This window comes from Elephantulus edwardii, unplaced genomic scaffold (genome assembly GCF_000299155.1).
Source record: "Elephantulus edwardii isolate Elephantulus edwardi_28Jun2011 unplaced genomic scaffold, EleEdw1.0 scaffold00077, whole genome shotgun sequence".
Lineage (NCBI taxonomy): Eukaryota > Metazoa > Chordata > Mammalia > Macroscelidea > Macroscelididae > Elephantulus > Elephantulus edwardii.
The window spans coordinates 8320277-8326388 of record NW_006399827.1 but is presented as its reverse complement, the minus strand read 5'-3'; the positions used below and the strand labels follow the sequence as shown (position 1 = coordinate 8326388).

Below are 6112 nucleotides of genomic sequence, written 5' to 3'. Positions count from 1 at the left end.
CCCCCCGCCCCGAGGCTCCTGGGACCCGGCCAGACCCCGGGGGAGCACCGGTTCCCTGGCACCATGTTCGGCCGCCAAGGCCGAAGGCACCAACCTTTCGGAGCCCTGCGTTAGCCTCGAGCCCGCCGCTCCTCCCGAACGCCCCAACCCCCCGATTCTCCAGGTTGTCCTTCTCCGGTCACCCACCCGGGTTCGGGCAGCTCAGCTGCGGGTCCTCGGTGTGCCCGGTGCCCCATGCAGCGGCCTCGGGCCCCGGGGCTGCCCCTCCGCGGCCCGGGCCGCGGCGCCGCTGTCCCCTAGGCCTTTCTCCGGTGCCGCCGCCTTGGTACTTACAGGATGCTTTGGGGCTGCTTCCAACCACAGACTCGGCCGCCTGGCAGGGGAGAAGGAGCGGCAGGGCGGGGACACCAGTGGGTCAGAAGCGACGAGCTAAGTGCAAGAAGACGATTTTGGGCCGAGGGCCGAGGCGGAGGCGAAGACCTTGGGGCAGGCCGTCTTCTGGCTCGGGGTAGCGGGGACGGAGTCGGAGTCAGGTGAGCGCGCTCACTTCTTAGCACAGCCCGGCGCCCCGGCCCAGCGTCCCCTTAGTACGGCCACTTATCGCTGGGCCAGAGCTTCACTCCTTCTGCCGGGGCGCGCGCCCCGCCTCTCCTTTTATAGTCTCCTCCTCCTTCCCCCCCCACCCTCCAAGGGGGCGCGCGCGCCCGCCCCGCGTCACACAGCTCCGGGCGGTGTAACCATTTCCCCTTCCCTCTGCCAGCCCTCCGAGCCTCCCAGCTGGCTCCGCCCCTGCCCTGCCCCCCGACGCCATTGGCCAAGTCCCGCCTGCCCACGTCTTGATGGGCGGTGGTGCGCTAGAAGGCGGAAAGCCACACCCCCAGACTCCAGAAAAGCCAATGAGCCGATAGTTCTGAGCGACTGGGCGGGATTAAGAAACAATTTGGAAGGGGATTGGGAGAAAGATATGTCAGTGAGAGCCAAGGGGAGGTGTAGGGCGGGTGACACTTGGTCTACGAGGAGAGAGCCTTGGAGGAGGGGGTGGGGAGCAAAGCAGGTGCTGAAGCGGCCGAGAGAAAATGGGGAGGAGAATCCAAGGCCCTAAGCGAGCTGACAAAAATGTCCTCCCCGAGAGGGCTTATGTCTGAGGAAAATCCCACTCGTGAACGAGCTACCTAATCGGCCTCCAGTCCACCCCAGAGAAGTCTAGAGAAAGGCTGAACTGTGACCGAGACTCGTGCACCTGATTAATTGAATATTAATCACTTCAGGAGCCTAAGCTAACTGCCACATAGAGTGGCAACTGCAGAACCCAAAGCTGCCGTGCCAGCCTGGGGGTGGGGAAAGGAGACCACCCACGCCACACCTCCCTCTTAGGTGACAGTTTAACTGTCTCTGCTTTCCCCCATCAGACCTCCTCGGGCGGGACAGCAGCAACTTGGAGATGTGGGTAGCTGGAGACTGGTAGAAGAACCACATTTTATTCTAAAAGTCGCTAACTCAGGCCCGGTGCCTAGGGTGTGGTGACAGGACGCCAAATGGCGTATGTATGTATGCAAGCGTGTATTTCAAGTGTGTACTTTAACCTGTGTTTAATAAACACGATGCTTTCGGGTCAAGTGCGTTTGAGGTGATTTTCGGTTGCGATAATGAGTGGTAAATAGGGTGTGGGGAAAGAGGGATTCAAAGGGAGAACTGGATCCCGGAGGGTGAGCCTTTTTCCACAACGAGTGGCGGAGAAACACGAAGTTGATCCGTGAGGAGCCGAGGAGCCGAGAGTCCCTCTCGGCTAAAAATATTACTCACAGATAGCAACGACTCCTGATTGGCCACGCTTCTCCCTAGCAACCAGGCTATTGGCTGTCTGGTATCCAGGCGACAGACGTCAAACTCGGACTGGGAAAAGGCGAGAGAAAGTCGAGGGGGTGGGGAGGGGAGGATAGGAGGTGGAGAAAGAAGCGATGAATGAAACGCCCAACGCCTAGCCTTCCCCTTTCCCCTTTCTACTGCACTGAAGGAGCGCTTCCTGGAAAAACACCGGTTGGGGCGCCTCGAAACGGTGGGGCCTGCGTTTGAGAACCTGGTATAAGAAAGTTTAACAGGAACTCACCAAAGAGGGGGTGTTGGCGGATCTGACCCGCCAACGGGTGTTTAACGTGTTGGGTCTGGAGGCTTTCCGCTTAATGCACGCCAAACCTGGATGCAACCTCTCCACCCAGACCCTCATGCTCTGCTGCTTGCTTCTCTCTTTTGAGAAGAAGCCGCACTAAAAAAAGAAAAAAGAAAAAAAAAGAAGTTTCTAAAAGTCCAAATGTGTGTGAAAAGGGGGGAGGAGAGATAGGTTTGTGGAATGGGCTGCGGGTGGAGTATGGTCAGGTGACTGATTCATGTTTATTGTACAGATTCCTAAAAGTCATGCAGTGTTTTTTAAGAACATAGAAGTTACTCAATGACTCCTTAAGTGCTAATTTTTCAAAATACAGGGTTTTAGTTGTCGGCAAAGAAGAGGGTGATTGTGAAGACTATGACAAACATTTTTAATGAAATACACTATACCCTGCGTTGGGAAATTTTGTGATAGACGTTTTGTTCTGTGTTTGTTTCCTTTCTTGTTCATTTGTATTTTCTCGTTTTATCTCTAGTGAACGTGAATGCCATTGTAAGAAAAATGAACTTGAAAGATTTTATAATGAGTTGACCACAGAAATTTCAAGAAGGTAAGATATTTGGGGGCTAGTTTATAAATAGGAACCCTCTTATTAGTTTTTCATGGGCTCCAGAAATGTAATTTCTCTTGTCATTTCAGCAAATTAGTGAAAAAATAACCAGAATTGCAAGACCATGTGTGGGGCCATGCGTCTTGATTTGTGGCCTGGGAAATAATAATACCACTATAATTTAGAAATCATTTGACTTGGCTGAGATGAACATTTCTAACAAAAAAAGCACCCAAACTGTAGTTTTGTCAAGCTTATCTATATTTTTCAAGAATTCTCTGAAGGGAAAACACAAATTCTGTCTTCTGTAATCCAGATTTAAAATATAAGAGCAGTCATCTGAGAATTATTGATTAAATATAAATAAAAATAAGCGGAATACTTGTTGTATTAAGCTGAAATTCACATAACATAAAATGTACCACTTTATACAATTCAGTAGCACTTCGTACATTCATAGTTTGTACAACAATCACTTCTAACTAGTAAATAGTTAGGAGTTTTTAAATCAGAAATTGTCGAAAATCACAGTTACTACTATTCATTTGTTCAGTTCAGGAATATGAGAAGAATTCAAACTAAATACACACGCACACAAATACCCTCGTGGTATGCTAGGGAAAATACTGAACTATGGGATTTGGAAGCAGGTGTGGCATCCACTCCCTAAACGCCATGCCTCTGGAAACTCTGTGAACTTTGATGGCTGGGGAAGGGCTTCAGAACCTTTTGTTCGTGGGGTTGCTATGAGTTGTGGTCGACTCAGTGGCAATCAACAACATGGGGATTAGGAGACTGACTTTTCACCCTGGCTCCATCAACTTTAGGGTTCTTCAGCTGTTAAAACAAACACAACAAAACAAAAAGGCTTGAATTAGCGTGTAATTTGTCAAGCTGCTAATCACAAAGTCAACAGTTCACATTCACCAGTGCTCGGGAGAGAAAGATGGGCAGTCTCCTCCCATAAAGATTTACAGACTGAGAAACCAGATAAGTGTCTCGGTGAGTTGGAACCAACTCCATCACAGTGGGTTTGAGCTTGTTTTAAACGTGTTTAAATAAATTTCACATTTAAACTTGGCGCCCTTAAAGTAAATAATGTGATTCTTTTTCAAATACAGTTTGCAAATGAAAGATAGTTCGTACTCACAAGTATCAAATGTTCTTTGTCTATCCACAGTGCATTTTAAAGAATCCGTCATATGGATCACTACCATGGAACATTTATTTTGAAACTATATAGAGGAGTGGATGCTAAATTATTATTTTGATTTAGGATTTTTAAAAAGTACCTTCTACTCAAACGACTCGACGGCACATAACAACAACAACCTTCTACTCCGGCCTGTTTTTCATTGTTTTTGTTCAAACATTCTTCTAGGTCATATAGCCCTGGTATGTCCACTTTCTGTACAGAGGTAACTGGTGGTTGCTGTGAAGCTGAACACTGTGACACTGATGTGTCAAATGCATTAATGGTTACCCATGGCGGACAGTGTTTGGTGGACCTTCCTCATTAAAACAAGCTTGGAAGCAGGAGTGGAATCCACTTCGGTAATAGCTTGCCTCTGGAAACCCTATGAACTTGGAGAAAGGACGAAAGTCATACAAGTGTTGAGGACTTTTGTTCATAGGGTCACTATGAGTCACCTACGACTCAACAGCACTTAACAACAACATAACCTTCTGTTAAATGTCAAGTGGTATGACAATCAGGAAAGTCAGAAACACTGAAAACTTTAGCCCTTTTTTTTCACACCTTTACAACCCACAATTTCTGGTGGAGAGGTGGGTAATGATTACCATAATGGTTGGTAAAAAAAAATCACAATGTCGTTGTAAAAGATTATTTTTAAAGTAAATGAGTTATTAACACATTCACACAAACACCTCTTCTTTATTTCTGAGTGAGTATGCTCTAAATTTTCTTATTCTTTTTCCTTGTAAGCAGAGTTAAAGCCACTGGGAATGTATTTTTAATAAGGTTCATTTTTATTCTATAGAGTTAACCCTTAACTTTTATTTGAAAATAAGGTAACATGCAAGTGAATCCAGGAAAGAAAGATGAACAGTCTTTTCCTGTGTGATTTACAGCATAGAAACCCAGTGGTGGGTCAACTATGAATCACCTCCATCTGAACAGCAGTGAGAGATGATTGTAGCACAAACCATAACATGAACATTTTTAAAAATTGTTAATAAAAAACATTGTAAACTTTTGAGTTATTAGCAATAAAATTAATCCATTCTTCCCTCAACATTTCTCAAAGACAGACACAAAATTTCTGACAGGAAATTTCTGTGTGGTTTCCCATGGCTTCTTATGTGGATTAGGAGAGGGAATTAGGCATTTTCTAGAACAGATTGGCTTATAGACTTTTGTAAGTAAAAGGTAACTAGATAAAATTGAACAAACCCATTTCTCTTTAGAATAGGCAATTCCACTGAAGCAACTTGTTCTGGTAGGAGAGCGCCTCCTTATCATTTACTCGCTGCTCATTATCTTGATGAACAAAGATCCAAGCCAAATGGTGAAATTAGACAAGGATGAGGATTTTGATTTCCGTAAGAGATTATAGGGCAGATTCTAGGAGTTCATACAGTGTTCATAGCATTCTAAGTACAAAGAGCCTTTGTTTTAGTGCTCTGTGAGCTAATTTTATTAGATACATTCAATCTATAAATTCAAAATTTCATCCATTCCATACTTTGCTAAGGAAAATAAAAAGACTATTGTAATTATCCAGATTTAAAGCAGGTCTTAAGTCTGTTATTGCACAGTTCTGTTTACTAAAATAGGATGTCATTGTTGTTATGTGTGGTCAAGTCACTTGCAACTCATACGACCCTATGTACAACAGTTCTAAATCCTGCTCTATTCTGTGCCAACCTTATTGTCTCTGACACACCTACCCCCACCACCCCAATGACTGATTTAATCCATCTCGTGGAGTGTCTTCCTCTCATGCACTGTTCCTCCACCCTCCCAAGCATGATGTCCTTCTCCAAAGACTGGACCCTTCTTGCAACATGGCCGAAGTATGTCAGACGAAGCTTCAGAATCCTGGCCTCCAAGGAGCAGCCTGGTTTCACCCTCTGTAGTGCAGACCTGTTTATTCTCTTAGCATTCCATGGTATATTCAATACTCTTCACCAGCACCACAGTTCAAAGGCATCAATTTCCTTCTATCCTCCATAGTCATTGTCCAGCTTTCTGACTTGTAGCAAGTAATTGCAAAGACTGGCCTGGATCAGGTGCACCTTAGTCTCCACACTGATGTCATTGACCTTTAGTACTCTGGAAAGGTCCCTGACAGCTGCAGATTTTTCCCAATGCAATTCATCTTTTTATTTCCTGGTTGCCAGTGCTGAGAGCGTTGATTGTGGAGCCAACCAAA

The 6112-nt window shown here is 45.7% G+C and overlaps 1 protein-coding gene across 1 annotated transcript in view; it reads right to left on the bottom strand.

Moving 5' to 3' along the window:
• The window catches only part of TOB1 (transducer of ERBB2, 1), a 16112-nt gene extending 14187 nt beyond the window's left edge, over positions 1-1925 (bottom strand). Inside the window, exon 1 of the mRNA XM_006889460.1 lies at positions 1804-1925. The gene's annotated coding sequence lies outside the window, so the exon portion shown is untranslated. The remainder of the gene's footprint in view (positions 1-1803) is intronic.
• Between the last annotated feature and the right edge of the window lie 4187 nt (positions 1926-6112).